The sequence below is a fragment of the Schistocerca cancellata genome, chromosome 10, assembly GCF_023864275.1.
Source record: "Schistocerca cancellata isolate TAMUIC-IGC-003103 chromosome 10, iqSchCanc2.1, whole genome shotgun sequence".
Lineage (NCBI taxonomy): Eukaryota > Metazoa > Arthropoda > Insecta > Orthoptera > Acrididae > Schistocerca > Schistocerca cancellata.
The window spans coordinates 211,969,559-211,992,181 of NC_064635.1; positions in this window are offsets into that span (position 1 = coordinate 211,969,559).

Consider the following 22,623-nt stretch of genomic DNA (forward strand, 5'->3'; position numbering starts at 1 on the left):
CACAAAAGGAGAGCAGGAGCAGCAGCAGTTAGAATCAGATCAGTTCAGGGCCTGACTGCGAGCTGGACACACTGGACCTACACCGGGAGTTACGGTCCGGGCTGTGGTTTCGTACGACACCAGTTGCGCTCCCGTGGTTACCCCGCACGCACAGGATGCGTACTTGAACGTCAATCTGGCGACTCGAGCTGCTGTGCCGCCACTCACGAACAAGATTCGAGAGGGTCTTTTCCGACAGGATAACGCTCAGTCCCATACAGCTGTCGTAACCCTTCTTGCTCTACCTTGGCCCGCTCCATCACCAGATCTGCCTCCAGTCGGGCACGTGTGAGACATGATAGGACGACAACTCTAGCGTCACCCACAACCGGCGTTCACCGTCAACGTATCGACAGGCGTGCAACTGACATCCAGCACCTGAACATCACACTGCATGCACATTTGCACGCTTGCATTCAACATTCTGGCGGTTACAACAGTTTTACGTACGAGCATGTTGCATATGCAATCTCCTGACTCGTGGTTACATTAACCGCTGATCTTGCAAAGTCAGTCAGTTAAATATATTAGCTAGACAAATACATTTTGTAAATTTCATTACTTGACATTATTTTTTGATGTCCCGATTTTTCTTCCATGAGTGTATGTTATGTTACCTTACTCATCTCGCCCTTAAGTTTTACAGAGTAGGCCCGCATCTCGTGGTCGTGCGGTAGCGTTCTCGCTTCCCACGCCCGGGTTCCCGGGTTCGATTCCCGGCGGGGTCAGGGATTTTCTCTGCCTCGTGATGGCTGGGTGTTGTGTGTTGTCCTTAGGTTAGTTAGGTTTAAGTAGTTCTAAGTTCTAGGGGACATATGACCGCAGCAGTTGAGTCCCATAGTGCTCAGAGCCATTTGAACCATTTTTACAGAGTAGTGTATTATCTGTATGCGCGCAATAAATAAATTTCGTTAATATCTGTCGTTGTGAAATTTAAAACACAAAGGAATTACACACATTGACTGCAAGTGGGCATTGATTTAAATCAACGGGGAAAGTCGAAATTTTGTGCCGGATCGGGATTCGAAGCTGGTGTGCTGCTTAGCAGGCACTGGCTCTGTCTGACCACTGAGCTGCCCAAAAACGTCGGCCACAGTGGTCACCGCATCTGCAAGGACGACCCTAGCATGCCCCCATCAGACGCAAATTCTCAGCTTATCCACACACTACTAAAAAATGATCATGTCCGAAAGATGTATACAATGTATATGTCCGAAAGATGTATATAATTAAGGCGAGGATGGCCAATGATCTCTCGAGTGCGAACTCGCGCCAGCTCAAACTGTTACGGGAATCGGCGAAATGGCGCGAGTAATGAGGATAACAGGCATGGGGCGCTACATTAGTAGTGTGTGGATAAGCCGAGACTCTGGGAGTGACGGGGGGCGTGCTAGGCAGTCCGTGCAGTTGCGGTGACCACTGTGTTCGGATAGTTTGCCGGCCGCGGTGGCCGAGCAGTTCTAAGCACTTCAGTTCGGAACCGCGCGACTGCTACGGTCGCATGTTCGAATCCTGCTTCGGGCATGGATGTGTGTGATGTCTTCGGTCAGAGGGTTAGCTGCCCTCTGTAATAAAAAAACTGAGTTAATCGATCAACAACGAACTTAAACGGATGTCTTACGACGTCCGCCCCGAGCAGATATAACGAACAAAAGTGAACAAAATGAGATTAAAAAAAAATAGCATAATCGTCACAGCAACTGCCCTACTGGAATCGAAACCCATTTCGGCTTTTCGTTTTAATTTAAATAAGTGCCCACTCGCAGCGAATGTCTATAAGTCCTTTGTGTCTTAATTGGTAGAGGTTGCTGGATCAAAATGTTGGATCAACATATATGAAATTTAAATAGTCTGCGGTGTATCTTTTTGGTCGAAAGTTGAACTTCCCCCGTGATCTAAATTTCTTTCACAAGCTTTCCTAGCTCTCATTGCTTCCTTTGGCACGATGTTCGTTATAGTTCTGCGTATATTTGATCAAAGACGGGTATTTGTTGGTATGAATTCGTGTAAAGCTTTTCGAAATTCAGTAATAAGTAATACTTTTCCGAAAAGTTTGGAGAATAATTGGGTTTCAGTCGGAGCTTGGCCGATAGTTGTTGACCTTCGTGGAATATTTCTCATCGTAGAAAGTATCAGTTGTACGGTGTACTCGTGTCTAGTGCCGCGACTGTGCGATCCGACACGCACGCGGCGTGCGCGCCGTAGTGTGCTCGGGGTTGGCTCTGGCAGACGGCACGTGAGCAGTGAGGCGAACGGGTCGCTATCTAATCAGCGAGAGTGTGAACGGGGGCGCGGCTCTGACCAGCACTCGGTTCTGCCTTCATCGCTATTTTCGCACACGACTGGCGTAACGCCACACCGGCGCCACCTCACGTAATCTCCCGCGGGCGACGTGACAGAAAATTCTGTGCAGCCGCCCATCACGCTTACCTGGGCTTCGATCCCGGCCCAAATGCGCTGCCCCCTACTGAGACTGCCAACCTAACCTCTGCGTCGCATATTCCGAATTATCGGAACTTTTTCGTTAGCGAACTCAACCACAGAACCCCACTAAGGCAGAAGGCTGTTCGACAAGAACATAAAGAGAACTCCTTGCCTTTATTTACAACGTAGCCTTTCTTTTTCTTTTAGAAAATGTCATACCCACTACTTTCGTACGCATAAACGATAGCTACGAGGGCAGTTCAATAAGTAATGCAACACATTTTTTTTCTCGGCCAATTTTGGTTGAAAAAACCGGAAATTTCTTGTGGAATATTTTCAAACATTCCCGCTTCGTCTCGTATAGTTTCATTGACTTCTGACAGGTGGCAGCGCTGTACGGAGCTGTTAAAATGGCGTCTGTAACGGATGTGCGTTGCAAACAACGGGCAGTGATCGAGTTTCTTTTGGCGGAAAACCAGGGCATCTCAGATATTCATAGGCGCTTGCAGAATGTCTACGGTGATCTGGCAGTGGACAAAAGCACGGTGAGTCGTTGGGCAAAGCGTGTGTCATCATCGCCGCAAGGTCAAGCGAGACTGTCTGATCTCCCGCGTGCGGGCCGGCCGTGCACAGCTGTGACTCCTGCAACGGCGGACCGTGCGAACACACTCGTTCGATATGATCGACGGATCAGCATCAAACAACTCAGTGCTCAACTTGACATCTCTGTTGGTAGTGCTGTCACAATTGTTCACCAGTTGGGATATTCAAAGGTTTGTTCCCGCTGGGTCCCTCGTTGTCTAACCGAACACCATAAAGAGCAAAGGAGAACCATCTGTGCGGAGTTGCTTGCTCGTCATGTGGCTGAGGGTGACAATTTCTTGTCAAAGATTATTACAGGCGATGAAACATGGGTTCATCACTTCGAACCTGAAACAAAACGGCAATCAATGGAGTGGCGCCACACCCACTCCCCTGCCAAGAAAAAGTTTGAAGCCATGCCCTCAGCCGGTAAAGTCACGGTTACAGTCTTCTGGGACGCTGAAGGGGTTATTCTGTTCGATGTCCTTCCCCATGGTGAAACGATCAACTCTGAAGTGTATTGTGCTAGTCTTCAGAAATTGAAGAAACGACTTAAGCGTGTTCGTAGGCACAAAAATCTGAACGAACTTCTCCTTCTTCGTGACAACACCTCACACAAATCTTCGCACCCGAGAGGAGCTCACAAAACTTCAGTGGACTGTTCTTCCTCATGCACCCTACAGCCCCGATCTCGCACCGTCGGATTTCCATATGTTTGGCCCAATCAAGGACGCAATCCGTGGGAGGCACTACGCGGATGATGAAGAAGTTATTGATGCAGTACGACGTTGGCTCCGACATCGACCAGTGGAATGGTACCGTGCAGGCATACAGGCCCTCATTTCAAGGTGGCGTAAGGCCGTAGCATTGAACGGAGATTACGTTGAAAAATAGTGTTGTGTAGCTAAAAGATTGGGGAATAACCTGGTGTATTTCAATGCTGAATAAAACAACCCCTGTTTCAGAAAAAAAATTTGTTGCATTACTTATTGAACTGCCCTCGTACTTAACCGCACTTTAATTTTTACAGTCTTTGTTAGCCTCTAGACCACATACAAGAAAAACCACATAAAACAAATTTGTACCTTGAAAGAACTATTTTCAGCCTTGAACTGGCTCTCCATCGTCGGCGAATCTACTTCGTTCAGCAGACTGCTGTGATTTATTGTATGTTACGAACTTCCACGTGTTACGCACAATATACAGACGCCACGTAACTCCAGTTGAATCGTACCCTTGAATTGCAAATTTCCCCAATTCATTACTAAAAGCAATACGAACTTTCTTATGAACGCCTCGGCCTTCAAACCAGGTTTCTGTTGCCGAGCCATCATTAGTAATACATTGTATCCTAACGTGAACTCTGTGCACATGTACCAGATAAGCCAAAACATTATGACCACCTGTTCAGCAGCGCGTCCGTCGACTTTTGGAACGCAGTACAGCAGCGATGCTGCTTGGTACGGATTCCACAAGTCCTCGACAGGATTCCAGGAGTATGTGGCACCAGGAGTGTACTCACAGGTCACAGATTACGGGACGCTGGTTTGTGGGCACGCAGCTGGCGCCTGATATGTGTTCCAGTGGGTACAGATCGGGGGGAATGTGCTGGCAATGACACCAATGTGAGTTCCTCTCGTGCTCGTCAAACCACTGCAGCACGATTCTGGCCTTGCGTCGTCGAGAGTTATCCTGCTGAAAGATGTCACCGCCATCAGAGAAGACTTCAACCACAGTGGGATGCAAGTGGTCCGCACTGATGTTCAAATAGTTGACTGCTGTCATGACGTCTTCGAGGTCCACAGAAGCCCATCTCGTTGTACCCCACTGCTTAATTTCGCTCTCACCGGCCTACACGTGAGGCGCGGTGCACGTTCCAAGCAGCCATTCGCCTGGCTGGTGGCAATAAGGACCCAGGACACCTACCGGGTGTAGCGAGGAATGCGATTCATTGTACAGGCGACACGTTTCTAGTGGTCCACGGTGAAAACTCAGTGGTGCTGTGCCCACTGCAATCTTAAGTGACAAGGTCGTTGGGTCAACACAGGAACATGCGAGATGTGCAGCTCGGTATTCGACAGCGGCCTCTGAACGGGGTGCCCTGAAACACGTGTGACTGCGACAGCATTCCTCTGCGGGACGCTGGGCGCTGCACAATAAGATAACGATTAACCCGACGAAGACGGCAGCCGTTCTGTTCACACGGAGGAAACCAGTTCTCAACGACAGACTCCAAATAGCTGACCAATTTATCCCATGGTCGCCGGGGGTGAAGTATCTCGGTGTCTACCTTGACAAAAAATTACTCTTTACGCAGCATATTGACGACAAGAAGACGGCAGCCCAGAAGATGGCCAGGTCGTTGATTCCGTTCCTGAAGAGTAAGGATCTCAACCCTAAGACTAAACTCTGATTGTGTAAGGCAACGGTGGAACCCACAATGTTGTATGGCTCCACCTCGTGGGGAACTACGTGCGTCTCCAACTACAACAAACTCCAAGCGCTGCAAAACATTTGCTATCGATGGATCACAGGAGCTCCATGGTGGACAAGAAACGTCGACATCCGCACCGCACTCCACGAGACCACCATACAAGAGAAGGTCTGTGACAAGGCTCTACGAGTTTTTGACAAGATCGATGCCCTTAGGGACGAAGTTCGACAATTACAGTCGGTAGGAACGGTAAACCCTGCAAGATGGCACAAGTATCGCGTACCGAAGTCAATAACGTTTCACGCCCCATAGGCAATCTGTCATAACACGAGGAAGCAGTCACACATAACAGCCTTGACACATTTCACCCTCCACAGGAGATAGACATCACCAAAGACAGCAGGCTAAAGGACCCATTGCGTGCCCAAGCCTAACTGAATGCGTAATAAATAAAGTGTTTTCCTTTTATCCTTACATCCCATCCTAGAAGAATAAGTCATCAAGGATGATCTCTTCAGTCCACACTACACAATTTAAAAAAAAAAAAATCCTCTGCGTTTTCTCACGAGACGTGGTCGTTATCTCAGCGTCCTTCGAGCACTTTCCATAGGTGCTCAGCAAGTAGGAAGCCAACAGGCGACCAGCTTCGTCGTTTCAGACATTCTTGTTTTCAGTCGCAGCTCCGCAAAAGCGTGCCCTTCGTCATAAACGCTTATGTCAGTGGATTTCCGTATTGGCGGCCCGTATCTTCGCTATAATGACTGACCATCGTCTGTCTTCCGCCTACATTCTTTCCTTATTACGTCAAAAGGTCGCAACACAACCAGGAGGCATTCAGCCTCGCGGTGGCCACTTAACAAAATCCTTAGTCTCATCAGTGTATCTTACAACTTCATTAATTATTACATGCTCATAGTTCTTAGAAAAAAGATTAATCTTGTCGGTAATACCATAGTGGGAAAAAAGAGGAAAATGCTTAGCATAAGTATCAGAAGATCCATTTTCCCCTTCTTTGCCAAAACTAAATTTATTCACGATAAAGGATGACAGCCAAATTAACGTTAAATTTATTAATGGAGTCTGGCTTCTATCTACACATACTCCCAAACACAGAAAGTCTGACATTCCTCCCCACGTTCCCCGCCTGCGACGCATCGGCCTCGCTCCCGTCTCCCCGACGACAAATCAGACGCCTCCAGGGTACCGATGCACTCGCTGTTCTCCCCCGCGTCCATTTCCTCCTCTATAAAACAGTAATGCCATATTTGACAGTCAGCATGAATAACAAGCAGACGAGGCAGCATAACCTGGTCTCCAACTACCCTTTCGTAGGTAGCAAATATAACTAATTGCTTGTACGTTATTGTTAGGCCGGGTTTATTCTCTACACTGACTGTAACCGGTCTACCTTCAACAATACGCTTTAATATTGCAGCATACGGCTTCCATCGGAACCACCCGAAATATTCAAACAGAAAAACGTTATGCAAAATGCCGCGCACAACTTTTGAGGCCCGCATCTCGTGGTCGTGCGGTAGAGTTCTCGCTTCCCACGCCCGGGTTCCCGGGTTCGATTCCCGGCGGGGTCACGGATTTTCTCTGCCTCGTGATGGCTGGGTGTTGTGTGCTGTCGTTAGGTTTAAGTGGTTCTAAGTTCTCGGGGACTGATGACCGTAGATGTTAAGTCCCATAGTGCTCAGAGCCATTTGAACCAACTTTTGAGGTTCTTAACCAGTTCCGCCAGATTATTACGCTGAGTGGCCGAAAGCGACGGGAAAGCACTGGACCAAAGGCAGACCCAGACCTCGTTACTGAGTGCGAGGGGGAAGAAGGGAAGGTGTTCCAGCTTCTTATTCGTCCCCCCCCCCTCCACCGCTCCCTCTTTCCCCTCAAACAGAATTTGCTGGCACCCCAACACTCAACGTACCGCAAATGTGTAGGATTTTTTTATAACATCACCAAGAAATGACTTTTAAAAAATGTAAGGACCTCGATTTTGGAGCTAAAAATCTCAGTCAAATCATTAAGAAGTGCATACCTAGAAAAACAAAACTAAAACTCTATACCGAAGTGTGGTGGGCGGACTGTTCATCTGCATGTGCATGGTTATCGCTAAACTATAGACTGAGCATAATATGGGCACTTGAAAGAGGAGTTATTAAAAAAAAATAACGGGTGCAATACAAACAACGGAAGGTTGGCAAATGAGAAGCAACGAAGAGAACTACGAATTACTACTGTTGTTATTATTATTTTTCAGTTTTCTGACTGGTTTGATGCAGCCTCCTACGAATTCCTCTCGTGTGCCAACCTTTCCATGTCCTCAATCATCTGCTGGATGTGTTCAATCTCTGTCTTCTTCTACAGTTTTTCTACATTATTTACCTTATCAGTAGACGTAATTATCCACATCGTTCTGTAGCACCACATCTCAAATGTTTCGACTCTCTTCAGTTCTGCTTTTCCCACAGTGCTCCAAACGTACATTCTCAGAAATTTCCTCAAAGTAAAGCCTGTAGACTTCTTTCGCCCAGAACTGCGCTTTTTGTCAGTGTTATCTTCTTTTTGTGTCCTCATTGCTTCGTCTTTCGCGGGTTATCTTGGTGACTAGATAGCACAATTCCTTAACTTCATCTACTGTGTGATCACGAATTCTGATAAGTTTCTCGCCGTTCTCATTTCTGGTAGTTCTCATAAATACACAGAAAATATCAGAATTACTGAGAAACCAAAGATTAATCTTACTTGTACACCTCCACTGAATGAATGAGAACAGACTAAAGAAACGAATATCCTCGTATTACACGGAAAGAAATAGCTCGGATTACAGAAATGAGAAAAGAACCGTAAAAAAAGAAAAAAACAGCATCAAAGGATCAGAAATAACGGAAAGTATCTCCTTCAGAATAAAATACTAAATTTAAAAGGGTTTAAATGCAGCAGATTTAAGAATTTAGGAGCAACATGAACAGAGCAGAGGAAAAGAGAACATGGGTGGAAGGAAGCATCTTAGACAAATAGAAAATAACAAAGACAAAGGAGAAAAATATTCTAGCTTGTCAATACGGATATAGGAGAAAAAAAGTACAAAATGTGAAATATTTCGATAAAATAAATACAGTGACTAAAATATAAATAAATGATTGACATATTAAAAAATGCAACAATCACAATTGCTTTCTAAGGGGTTACTTTTCGGCAATTTCTTCTTGTATTCATTACTTATTACGGTAATAAAGGTTATTTTTGTGAAAAAGTTTCAAATTACGTTCCAGAGTGAAACCAGATCATTAAAATTATTGATTATTTACTTTTTGCCATTTCTTCTTGTATTCATTATGATGGTAAAGGTCAATCTCGTGAAAATTTTTGATATTAATATTTTTTTATATAGTTTGGACTCAAAGGATTAAAACTGGAGTTTATTACAAGGCAGCATAAATTAGGCGACGAGAATAATGGCGTTATAGTGACGTTTGATGTTGAACAGCTGGAATAATGATGTTCTAGGAATTTCCAGTAGTTCATCGGCAGAAAATGACGTGATAGAATTCAGTTACCGTCTTGAGCGTGTCACCTTCGAAAATAGTGATGAACCCACCAAGTCAATGGAACAGGCCGCTGATTAGATTAACGACGTACGTAACCGATAATGCAATCTAAAAAAAATAATTGATCGTATCTACGTTAGTTTTCGACATAATCGGACCACACTTTACAGGTGCATAGAACAAAAGACAGGTTAAGAGCAAGAAACTACAATTAATTTTAATACTTACAAGGAACCCCTCGAGTGCGAGGCTGCAAAAGGCCGATGATGTTTACGGCATTCGGCGCCTCGCATATTGCCCGTCACGCCACCACGATGCTGGCTACCAATGGGCGAGAGGGGGCGGCGCTGGAGGTATCCAGTGGTGAGGGCAGCCTGGAGCTACGGAGCACAGCTGAACTGCCTAGTCGGCGAGCAACTCGCGACAGCGGTGCACTTCTAGTGTTGTGGATACAAAGTAGAGCAGTGGCAACGATAAACAAAGCGAACACTGCATTATACCAAGAACAAAAATTTCTAACGTTGATATTTCATCAGCAAGGAACCCAAGGAATTTCTCGGAGTTAGAAAAAAAGTTGCTGATGAAACGTTAGTGTTTCTGCGAGACGAGTCAATGGAATGTGTGGGTCGTGTCACAAACTCCGTCTGAAGTGAGATGTAGCAAAGGACAACCATTGTCCAAGAGCTGGTACTAAACATGAACAAATTTCCAGTATGGCTGTAGCAAAACGACCGTGTAGTGCATAAGAAAAACTACGGGTAGTGAAGGAAGGGCAAGGCGCACTTTTTACAAAATGTCGTGTTCGCGCGTTTCAAAGATGCTCGAAACAAATTACAGGATATGCGCGATAGTTACCTACTACTATATGCACATAAAATATAAGTGATTTCAAGGGAAGCGATGGGTGGTTGCATAACTTAAAACAGGGCTACAGAATTGGAAGACGTAAGACAAGGAAATTTCAAACAAAGCGCCAAATTGACGAAGCAGAGTACACTGCGGAATCGGCGCGAAAATTTGTAGTTTAGATAAACAAACTTATCCCATTGTTCAACTCCGACCAGTCAGGATTTGAAGAGGAAATGCATATAAAAGGAACCCTGGAAGTTAGAAGTACCAAGAGAGCTGTATCAATATCAACTAACATCGATTCCTCAACGCATTCATATACCGTTATTCCGGCTGTTAATTTGGATGGTAGTACGGCTGGAAAGTTATTTATTGTGCAGCGCGAAGATAGTGGTACTGTGCCCCCTACTATTCTTTCTCGCGTGCGTGAACTTGCAAGGGCAGTAAGGAATATTTACATCGTGGCAAGCAAGAGTGGGCTCTGGCTCTGAGCACTATGGGACTTAACATCTGTGGTCATCAGTCCCCTAGAACATACAACTACTTAAACCTAAGTAACCTAAGGACATCACACACATCCGTGCCCGAGGCAGGATTCGAACCTGCGACCGGAGCAGTCGCGCGGTTCCAGACTGAGCGCCTAGAACCGCTAGACCACCGCGGCCGGCAGCAAGAGTGGAAAAATGGGCGTAAGAGAGCTACAACCGTGGTATGATTTTGGCCAACAGATAGTCAAAACAACTTGCATCTGCTTGATTCCTAGTCTGCTTATGAACATCATAATTCTTTAGAGCAAACAATCCATTCTGGAATGTATATGACATTGCGGTTCATAGAACCTGGACACACTGGACGAATTCGATCTCTGAATGTTTGTTTTTCGCGTGCCCATCACAGATTTTATCGCACTATCTGCAGTTACGCCTTAAAGGACGGCCCGTTTCACGATAAGCCCCACGACAGACTGTTTCGCATTCGGTTGCTATGACAGTCCATCAGTTCTCCACCCCGTTACACCAATATGATTTTATATGAATTCTTTAACAGTTGGTATCTAGCTGAACGTCCTGTACGGTTTGTAACTTACAAGATTCGCCTTCGATCTTGATGGAGCGAACCTTTGTTCAGGATGCAACTGAATGGTGTGTTTTGAACACTTCTTGAATGTCGACGATGTCTATTTTGCGAGGTGTGATATACAGGGCTATTACAAATGATTGAAGCGATTTCATAAATTCACTGTAGCTCCATTCACTGACATATGGTCGCGACACACTACAGATACGTAGAAAAACTCATAAAGTTTTGTTCGGCTGAAGCCGCACTTCAGGTTTCTGCCGTCAGAGCGCTCGAGAGCGCAGTGAGACAAAATGGCGACAGGAGCCGAGAAAGCGTATGTCGTGCTTGAAATGCACACACATCAGTCAGTCATAACAGTGCAACGACACTTCAGGACGAAGTTCAACAAAGATCCACCAACTACTAACTCCATTCGGCGATGGTATGCGCAGTTTAAAGCTTCTGGATGCCTCTGTAAGGGGAAATCAACGGGTCGGCCTGCAGTGAGTGAAGAAACGGTTGAACGCGTGCGGGCAAGTTTCACGCGTAGCCCGCGGAAAATTGGCTCATGCCACAACTGGAGACCGACAGCGCCGACTTCATCTTTCAACAGGATGGTACTCCACCGTACTTCCATCCTGATGTTCGGCATTTCTTAAACAGGAGATTGGAAAACCGATGGATCGATCGTGGTGGAGATCACGATCAGCAATTCATGTCACGGCCTCCAACGCTCTCCCGACTTAACCCCATGCGATTTCTTTCTGTGGGGTTATGTGAAAGATTCAGTGTTTAAACCTCCTCTACCAAGAAACGTGCCAGAACTGCGAGCTCGCATCAACGATGCTTTCGAACTCATTGATGGGGACATGCTGCGCCGAGTGTGGGAGGAACTTGATTATCGGCTTGATGTCTGCCGAATCACTAAAGTGGCACATATCGAACATTTGCGAGTGCCTAAAAAAACTTTTTGAGTCTTTGTATGTGTGTGCAAAGCATTGTGAAAATATCTCAAATAATAAAGTTATTGTAGAGCTGTGAAATCGCTTCAATCATTTGTAATAACCCTGTACATACATTCCATGGAAGGTTGATTTCTGTACCTTCGGGACAGTCATTTTCTGTCGCCCTCCTGATGCGCATAGTGAATCATTAGCAGCTAATATTTTTCCTGTCATAATTGTTGACACAACACTTTCAAATTAGCGGTGCTAAAGATTAACTTGCAACCTCGCACTCAAGCGGTCCCGTGTTGTTGCATTTGAGTACGACTATTTTTAAAACAAATTCACTCATCCATCCATCGTGTTCCGTAAATAGACTCACGAAGAAGAGGCTTAAGGTATATGGAACAAGTTACACATAAAAGCGAGAAGTAGCCAACGCAGGATTCACGAGTAAAGTCCGCTAACTGCATGTTACGACTAATGCTTATCTACTGACGCATACCCCGTCAGTCGAAAAACTTTCCTGACTGCATTAATGTAAGAGGAAAGCTGAGATGGTGGTTTTAACACTACAGGCGCTCTACATATTGCCCCGCCTGCCACCCTCCCCCGCGCCCACACTTGCGAGAAGTCAAGTCCCGCCTTCTGGCCGCCTACAGGCCAATGCGGCACGAGCGGCCGCCTCACCGGATACACTGCGGAGGGCCGCGTGGCCAGCCGCCTGCACCCCGTCCCACTCCTCCCTCACTGCCAGTACTGGGAATCGAACCCGGCTGCAGAGGCGGGCGCCCCTCTTCAGTACAACGTGCAGAACCTTCATATAGCCACGAGATCCGTCAGAAAAGTCCTCCTTTTGGACGTCGTGGCGGCTTGTATGTCGGTTATGTCGTCTAAGCCTCGATCCTTGTTGTTTTGCGGTGGGTTCGTGTTGACAGTACCGAGTCTCGCCACCCGTGATGATTTCCTTCCAGAAAAAGATTGTCCGTCGTTTTGCAATTCAGTTAACTCCCAAAGGGGAACACGCATCTCCTTTTATTTTTGGTGGTTAAATTGTGTGGGACAAACTTCCCACAGAAATTTTGCACTTCCCAACACTGCACGATCACTGTGCACATCTGTTGTATGCAATTACATTACGAAAAACGTAGATTGCTACCAACTGTAAAGTTGAAGAGTGGCTGCAGAGTGCGCACGTCATGTGTGCGTGAGACGTGCTCGCTTGTGTAGGTGCGGGTGTGTTTTCTTGTCTTCTCTGAAGAAGGCTCTGGCCGAAAGCTAAGTGTGTGTCAGTTTTTCTGTTGTACCCGTCTGCAACTCAACCTGTCACCTTTACGGTTAGAAGAAATCTATGCTTCTCATAACATTGTTCATATTCCTGGCTAGACTTTCAATTGTTTGTTATTTGCAATTGTTAATCTTTCAATTTTGTGAACCGACGGTTTATACTTACGGGAATCACTTCTAGATTATTGTATGCACACACTACTGGTCAACAACATGAATGCAGCACGATACAAAGTCGAATTGTTATCACGCATATTGCATATGTGGGTATGTAAATGATTAACATTCACTGCAACCACAAAAAGCAGGTAGGAGTGATGCCATCTGTATTCTGGATTAAACCTACTTAACTCGGTCACATACGCTATTTCCTGATATCAGACCTTTATTTGACCTTAAGTGATGTAGGCCTTCAGCACGTAGGCCTCAAGTAATATAGGCCGTCTTCAAAAACGGCACGAGTGTCTTCACACTCTGGGCGGGAATGAACGCCGTGTACGGAACAGGTGGTTTATTTTTTGTTGTATGGAGGGAACTATGTCGTACGCTGCGCTGATCCAGTAATACAAATACATTTAGGTAAGTTGCTCAAGTAATTACTCAGACACTTATATGTTACCAAGGGAACATAGTTATCATTTTGTTCGCCGTAGTTGGATTTATACGTCTTATTATTGAATCTTTCTGTTAGGAAAATTCACAAGTCTTAAGTTTTATGTCTATTTCAAACAATGGCTCCGTCAATAAGCAAATGTGCGAAGGATGAACCAAAAATGTGATGTGTGAGCAAGAGAGGACAATCCTATTCAACTGGTGGCCTCGGTGGTGCACTTGGGAACATTTTGGAGGAAAAGTGATGGAGATACTAAATGCTAAACATTTCTCCATTCCGTTTAGTACTTTGTGTAGACTGCAGTGATGGTGACAAAGACTTTGTGACCATTGGCAAAGTGGGCAGACTGCAGGGTAAGTTAGTTAATTTCCAGTACAAATGCAGGAAACAGGACTTGGCTTAATCGTTAACCGAATATTCCACTATTCATTGCAGCACAGTCAAATCAATGTGTAAGTAAAAACAGAAGTCAAAGAACAAAAGAAATGACGACATCTGCACCACTTGTAAAGAGAGCTGTGGGAACAATTAAAGTGGTTGGACTGAGCGATGTTTTTGTTTGTGATGGTTGTATGGAAGTTGTCAGTCCATCGATTCACCTGATGATGCTGCGTTTATGCGTTATATTTGCGTAAATGTTAGTAGCAGTGAGACCGATGCTGAAAATAAATGAAACTGAACATTAACAATGGCAAAGAAAATTTTCTCGGAATTAAGCACATTATCACCAAGTTAAGTATGAAATGTCGCAAGATTACGTGTGCTATAACAAAATCAGATAACATGCTCACTTTGTTTACTACTTTTATACCTTCAACACTTTTTCATTTCTTAAATAACACATTTTCATTTCTTAAATATTCTTTATCATTGGTGATTAGAGCAATGTATTGGCCTCTTATATGTAAATTATACAATTTGAGCCGTGGCGCCATTAAGTTAGTAGACTGTTCTGTCTGGCGCCACTAGCTCAAGGGTAGTATAGACCATCCCTCTTGCGGCCCCATTGCCAACACCTATGAGGAAGAGTTTGTATCTGTGGGTTGTATCCTTAGAAGGTCTTTTCTTGCCCTTATATGTACGGGTTCGTTGGCCCGAGAAAAGGAGGGACGAAGTTAGGGAATTGGCGGTAGCGTCGCAACTAGAGATGGTCACGAGGTCCGAGCGGCCGAAGCCACGAGCTGCGCAAGGAGGGCCTGCGCAGAACGGGGATACCGGAGTACTGCACCGGGGTGCTCACTTTAATTTACCCTCGATATGTTGGCGAAAACACATGTTTAATTTCGGAGGTACGCATAAAATGTCATCCGAAATTGTGGTAAACGCATTCTCTGAAAATTATTTCGAGCATTTGGTTCATGAGCCCACGCGAATAGTAAACGGTTGTGAAAACACACTTGACCTCTTAGCAACAAATAATCCTGAGGTAATAACGAGCATCGAAACGGATATAGGGATTAGTGAACATAGGGTGGTCGTAGAGAGATTGAATATTGTAACCCCCAAATCCTCCAAAAATAAACGAAAAATATACCTATTCAAAAACGCAGATATAAATTCACTTGACGCCTTCCTGAAAGACAATCTCCACTCCTCTCCAAATTAATAAGTCTAGACCAGATGTGGCTTTAATTAAGAGAAATAGTATCGGCAGCAATTGAGAGATTTATACCAAATAAATTAACAAACGACGGAGCTGATACTCCTTGGTACACAAAACGGGTCAGAACACTGTTGCAGAAACAACGAAACAAACATGCCAAACTTAAACAGACGCAAAATCCCCAAGGTTGGCGATCTTTTACAGAAGCTCGAAATTTAGTGCGGACGTCAATGCGAGATGCGTATAACAGTTTCCACAACGAAACTTTGTCTCTAAACCTGACAGAAATTGCAAAGAGATTCTGTTCGTATGTGAAGTATGTTAGCGGCAAGAAACAATTAATTCCTTCTCTGCACTATAGGAATGGAGATACTATCGAAGACAGTGCTGCCAAAGCAGAGTTACTAAACACAGCCTGCCAAAATGCCTTCAAAAAAGAAGACGAAGTAAATATTCCAGAATTCGAATCAAGAACAGTTGCCAACACGAGTAATATAGAAGCAAATATCATCGGAGTAGTGAAGCAACTTAAATCACTTAATAAAAGCAAGTCTTCTGGTCCGGACTGTATATCAATTAGGTTCCTTTCAGAGTATACTTCACAATCGTATATAACCGTTCGCTCGACGAAAGATCCGTACCCAAGGATTGGGGAGGTGCACAGGTCACATCAATATTCAAGAAAGGCAGTACGAGTAATCCACTTAATTACACGCCCATATAGTTAAAGTCGATATGCAGCAGGATTCTGGAATATATATTGTATTCGAACGTTATGAATTACCTCGAAGAAAACGGTCTATTGACACACAGTCAACATGGGTTTAGAAAACATCGTGCTTGTGAAACACAACCAGCTCTCTATTTACACGAAGTGTTGAGTGCTATTGACAAGCGACTGCTGATCGATTCCGTATTTCTGGATTTCCAGAAGGCTTCTACCACTGTACCACACATGCGGCATAGCATTCGTATTTCTGAATTTCCAGAAGGCTTCTAAGACTGTACCACACAAGCGGCTTGTAGTTAAATTCCGTGCTTATTGAATATCGTCTCAGTTATGTGACTGGATTTGCGACTTCCTGTCACAGAGGTTCGTAGTAATCGAGGGAAAGTCATCGAGTTCAAATGGTTCAAATGGCTCCGAGCACTATGGGACTCAACTGCTGTGGTCATAAGTCCCCTAGAACTTAGAACTACTTAAACCTAACAAACCCAAGGACATCACACACATCCATGCCCGAGGCAGGATTCGAATCTGCGACCGTAGCGGTCGTGCGGTTCCAGACTGTAGCGCCTTTAACCGCTCGGCCACTCCGGCCGGCAAAGTCATCGAGTAAAACAGAAATGATTTCTGGCGTTCCTCAAGGTAGAGTTATAGGCCGTTTTTCGTCATCAGAAGATCTAAACAAACTGCATAAGGATTTAGAAAAGATATGTGAATGGTGCGAAAACTGGCAGTTGACCCTAAATAACGAAAAGTGCGAGGTCATCCACATGGGTGCTAAAACGAACTTGTTAAACTTCGGTTACACGATAAATCAGTCAAATATAAAGGTGGTAAATTGAACTAGATACCTAGGAATTACAATTGCGAACAACTTAAATTGGAAGGAACATGGGTGACCATCTGGTCTGCTGAGCGCTGTTCCCAAGCGGGGTGCACTCAGCTCTCGTGAGGCAAACTGAGGAGCTACTCGACTGAGGAGTAGCGGCTCCGGTCTCGGAAACTGACATGCGGCCGGGAGAGCGGTGTGCCACACCGACCACTTGCCCGTCCGTATCCGCATGCAGTGACGCCTATGGCCTGAGGATGACATGGCGGCCGGTCGGTCCCGTTGGGCCTTCACGGCCTGGTCGGGTGAAGTTTAGTTTTTTCGGTTTAAATTGTAAGGAACACGTAGAAAATGTTGTTGGGAAGGCTACCCAAAGACTGCGTTTCATTGGCTGGGCCCTTAGAAAATCTAACAGATCTATTAAGGGGATTGCCTACACTACGCTCGTCTGTCCTCTTTTAGAATAGCGCAGGGTGGTGTGGGATCCTTACCAGATAGGACTGACGGAGTACATCGAAAAAGTTCAAAGAATGGCAGCACGTTTTTTATTAGCCCGAAATATGGGAGAGAGTGTCACTGAAATGATACAGTATTTGGGCTGGAAATCTTCCAAATGCGAAAATATTTTTATTGACGCCGACCTACATAGGGAGAAAAAAATCACCACAATAGAATAAGGGAAATCAGAACTCGTACGGAAAGCTATCAATGTTCGTTCTTTCCGCGCTCTATACGACATTGGAATAATAGAGAATTGTGAAGATGGTTCGATGAACCCTCTGCCATGCACTTATATGTGATTTGCAGACTATCCGTGTAGATGTAGATGTAGATGTAGATGTAGATGTAGATGTAGATGAAATGTGGAATAGATAGGTTCAAGAGGATCATGCACCCACGCAGAAACCGAGCCGCCCTACGTGGCTAGCATCTGAGAGAAGAGAGATATTGTTTGGTCAGCCGTGCAACATTGTATATCCACGTCACGTGTCTCGAGTCCGGGAATTGGCTTGTTTTCAGCAAGGCAAGTATTCAGGTGGAGGTTGTGATGACGTATGCAGCACCACAATCTGTCGTCACGGTGAGCACTCTAGTGGCTGCACACAGAGGGAGGGGCGCCGACACCGGCGCACCCAGCGGCAGCACCAGGCAACGGGACTGGCGCCACGTCGGTTTTGAGGTGAGCCGCGGTCCTGTGTTCGAAATCGTGAGACACACGTACGTGGAGTCTGCAAGTGGAGACAACATTGCCAGATTGCATTCGTTGCCGTCATATGGGGCCAGCAACTGGTGGTACGGGGTGCCATTCAGCACACAACACAATGATCTGTCGTTCACATAGCCATTATTCCGACAGCAGACATTACATTTTTGGCACGTTAAGGTCAGTGGCTGTGCTCTATATTCGAGGTCTTTGTGACTTAATATTTCAACAAGTTAACACCAAACCACATGTGGACCATGCTGTCTTGACCAACTTATACGCAGGGGTGTTCGACTGTTGACCCGGCCAGAATGTTATACCAGAAGCTCTCATCCAGGCTCAGTTCCACTCCGTTCCGAGCTGTCATTGGAGCTGTTGTTGCTCACAGAAGTGGCAGCTCTGTGAAGTAAACTTTGCACCCCGTATGTAGAGGGTGAACATTAATAAAACCGACAAGCTGCAGGGACAGATTCCTGACTGGAAATGAAGGAAAAGATATGAACACGTGTCCGGAAGTGAAACTTTCCCACAGGAGATGGGACTAATGAATAACAGTTCTTCTGACCACATGACGAGTGTTCCTTGTGTGTTGCAGGCTGTGTGACAGACGCAGCATACTGTAAGTCACAGAATGGCCTGATACTCGTGTCGGGAACAAGCCGATATGGTGTTTGTGTAAGGCCTAGCACATAAAGTGGTCGAGAGGCAGCATGGCCGTACCAAAAGAAGCATCCTCACAGACACCAACTACATAACGCAAGATTTCAAGCCCTGTCTGGGTTTTTGTGTGATCACGGGTCCTTTCAGATAAACGTGCGGGGAAGCAGGGGACTGTGCATACACCAGATTTTGAGGACTGGGTTCTACAGGATATTGAGACGAACCGTAGTGTAAGCTCCAGATAAGTGGCCCGCCAACATGGTGTAACTCAAACTACGATAATGTTTATCCTGCTATGAAATGGAACCTCAGCCCACCATTCCTGGCTGGTGGGCGACAGTGAGGCTTGTGTCCCACCGCTGTCCAACGTCAAATCTGGAATCTCTCTGCAGATCTGCCTTCAGTGATGAGTCTCGATTCGAATCGACACTCGAAGACCAGCCAACACGCAGCTGGAGGTGCCACGGACAGCGTTGGGATACCAACCCGACTGTCGCCTTCCGTGCAGCCCGACAACCAGGAGTGATAGTCTGCGGTGCTATTCCTCGTCATAGCAGGTCCTCTTTGCTTGTCATCCGTGGCAGTCTTCACCCTTACAGCACAGTGGTACATCGAACACATTGATTGCCCATTTTGTTGCCCTCCGTGGCAAGCCACCCTGAGCTTACTTCTCAGCAACATAACGCGCCCTTGCACGTGACCTGAGTTTCTAGTGTTTATTTTAGTGCTTGCCAAACTGTACCTCAGCCAGCAAGGTCGCCGGATTTCTCCGTAACTGATAGCGTCTGTAGCATTATGGGCAGGGCTTACCAACCGTCTCGGGATTCTGACCATCTAACGCACTGTTTGGACACAGTGTGGCACTATTCCTCAGGAGGCCATCCGACAACCCTATCAGTCAGGGCCGAGCTGAATAACTGCTTGCTTAAGGGCTAGAGGTGCAGCAACGCTTTATTGACTTGTCCAATTTGTGAAGCTCTTTCTGTTGAACGAATCATTCAATTTTTCTGAAATTCTAATCATTTACAACACATCTTTCGATTTCCAACCCATTCCGATGATTCCTTCCTGGTGCGTCATTTTCTTTTTGTCTAAGATATTCATCCTATAACCATGTATATACGCACAAGACTGAAAATAGTGGAAACAGATCTACATCTTCATCTACATCTACATGACTACTCTGCAATTCACGTTTAAGTGCTTGCCAGAGGGTTCGTCGAACCACAATCATACTATCTCTCTACCATTCCACTCCCGAACAGCGCGCCGGAAAAACGAGTACCTAAACCTTTCTGTTCGAGCTGTGATTTCTCTTATTTTATTTTGATGATCATTCCTACCTATGTAGGTTGGGCTCAACAAAATATTTTCGCACTCGGAAGAGAAAGTTGGTGACTGAAATTTCGTAAGTAGATCTCGCCGCGACGAAAAACGTCTTTGCTGTAATGACTTCCATCCCAATTCGCGTATCATATCTGCCACACTCTCTCCCCTACTACGTGATAATACAAAACGAGCTGCCCTTTCTTGCACCCTTTCGATGTCCTCCGTCAATCCCGCCTGGTAAGGATCCCACACCGCGTAGCAATATTCTAACAGAGGACGAACGAGTGTAGTGTAAGCTGTCTCTTTAGTGGACTTGTTGCATCTTCTAAGTGTCCTGCCAATGAAACGCAACCTTTGGCTCGCCTTCCCCACAATATTATCTATGTGGTCTTTCCGACTGAAGTTGTTCGTAATTTTAACACCCAGATACTTAGTTGAATTGACAGCCTTGAGAATTGTACTATTTATCGAGTCATCGAATTCCAACGGATTTCTTTTGAAACTCATGTGAATCACCTCACACTTTTCGTTATTTAGCGTCAACTGCCACCTTCCACACCATACAGCAATCTTTTCTAAATCGCTTTGCAACTGATACTGGTCTTCGGATGACCTTACTAGACGGTAAATTACAGCATCATCTGCGAACAACCTAAGAGAACTGCTCAGATTGTCACCCAGGTCATTTATATCGATCAGGAACAGCAGAGGTCCCAGGACACTTCCCTGGGGAACACCTGATATCACTTCAGTTTTACTCGATGATTTGCCGTCTATTACTACGAACTGCGACCTTCCTGACAGGAAATCACGAATCCAGTCGCACAACTGAGACGATACCCCATAGGCCCGCAGCTTGATTAGAAGTCGCTTGTGAGGAACGGTGTCAAAAGCTTTCCGGAAATCTAGAAATACGGAATCAACTTGAGATCCCCTGTCGATAACGGCCATTACTTCGTGCGAATAAAGAGCTAGCTTCTTTGCACAAGAACGATGTTTTCTGAAACCATGCTGATTACGTATCAATAGATCGTTCCCTTCGAGGTGATTCATAATGTTTGAATACAGTATATGCTCCAAAACCCTACTGCAAACCGACGTCAATGATATAGGTCTGTAGTTCGATGGATTACTCCTACTACCCTTCTTAAACACTGGTGCGACCTGCGCAATTTTCCAATCTGTAGGTACAGATCTATCGGTGAGCGAGCGGTTGTATATGAGTGCTACTTTGAAAAAAGCCACTTCACCTTCTCCCACATGTCAGCTACTGGATTTATCTGAGCTGCTTTGAAGGTGTATTCCGTTAACACAACTTTGAATCAAAGTGATATAATCTATGAAATAAACAAGTCAATCCCAGTATGTTTGGCTGTAACGGGTAACTCCATTGATTAAAAGTAAATTGGGAAATCACCATGCGTGAGGTGATGAGATCATCATTGGACACAGTGTTCGAAGTGACCCTCACGGGCGTCGAAGCATGTGTGAACATGATGCAGCAGCGATTGAAGCACACATAAGAAAATGTGACAACCTGCAACTGAATGGCATCACTGGTAACAGTGTCTGCTCCTCCAAGATGGACTCCACATAGACAATAGTTTTCTGGTGTCACCACAGGTAAAAATCTAAGGGCTGGGGGTCCACCGATTAGTCAGGCCATGGAACTGGACAAGCTCGTTCAGTTCATCATCTGCGGTAGGTGATGTGATAGCTCCATTAGGAAATGCGGAAGTGATTTAGAACATCATCGTGTAGCAGCCACGTTACCATAAGTACCATCAAGGGTAGGGCATCCAGCAGGGGGGGCTGGGTCTCCAGAGGAAGTGTGCGTATGGAGCTAAGACACTAGTACAGGCAGGATATTCACACTTGCCTGGTATGTTCCAATGCGTGCTTCCAATCACTAAAACCTGCACTGCCGAAGACTTTTTATTGCCACCTTCAAGTGGGTGTTCCTCCCTTGAAGAGCTTTTCAAGCCAAATGCTCGTATATTTTTAGGTCATTATCCTCTCACGAATTGTTTCCTGCAGTTTGTCATCATTTAGCAAAATCATCTTACGTAAATAAAGTGTAAGGCACTTTCAAAATGAATATCGGCGTTTTTAAGGCCTTTCAGAATTTATTACATTCAACTAACAAACAAAAATAATGCACACATAAAACAAGCTTTACATGACCCCTGTTCCCAGAACGCCTGAAGATAGATGTTGATTGTGGATATTGTGTCAAAGACACATTCCCTTTGGCTGTTCAGAGACGTCACTAAACCAGCCCAAGGATGTAAACAGTCATGCATGAGCAACGCCTTTTAGACGCCTTGACGTGTTTGGAGGCAACCTTGTCAGGCTGAACGCCTTCGACACACTGTCCAGCGAGTGCAGCAAGGTGGAAGTTCCCTGCTGATTCGGGGTGGCATTATGTGCGGTCGACGTACGTGGCTGGTGGTCATGCAAGGCACCGTAGCGGCTGTACGATACGTGAA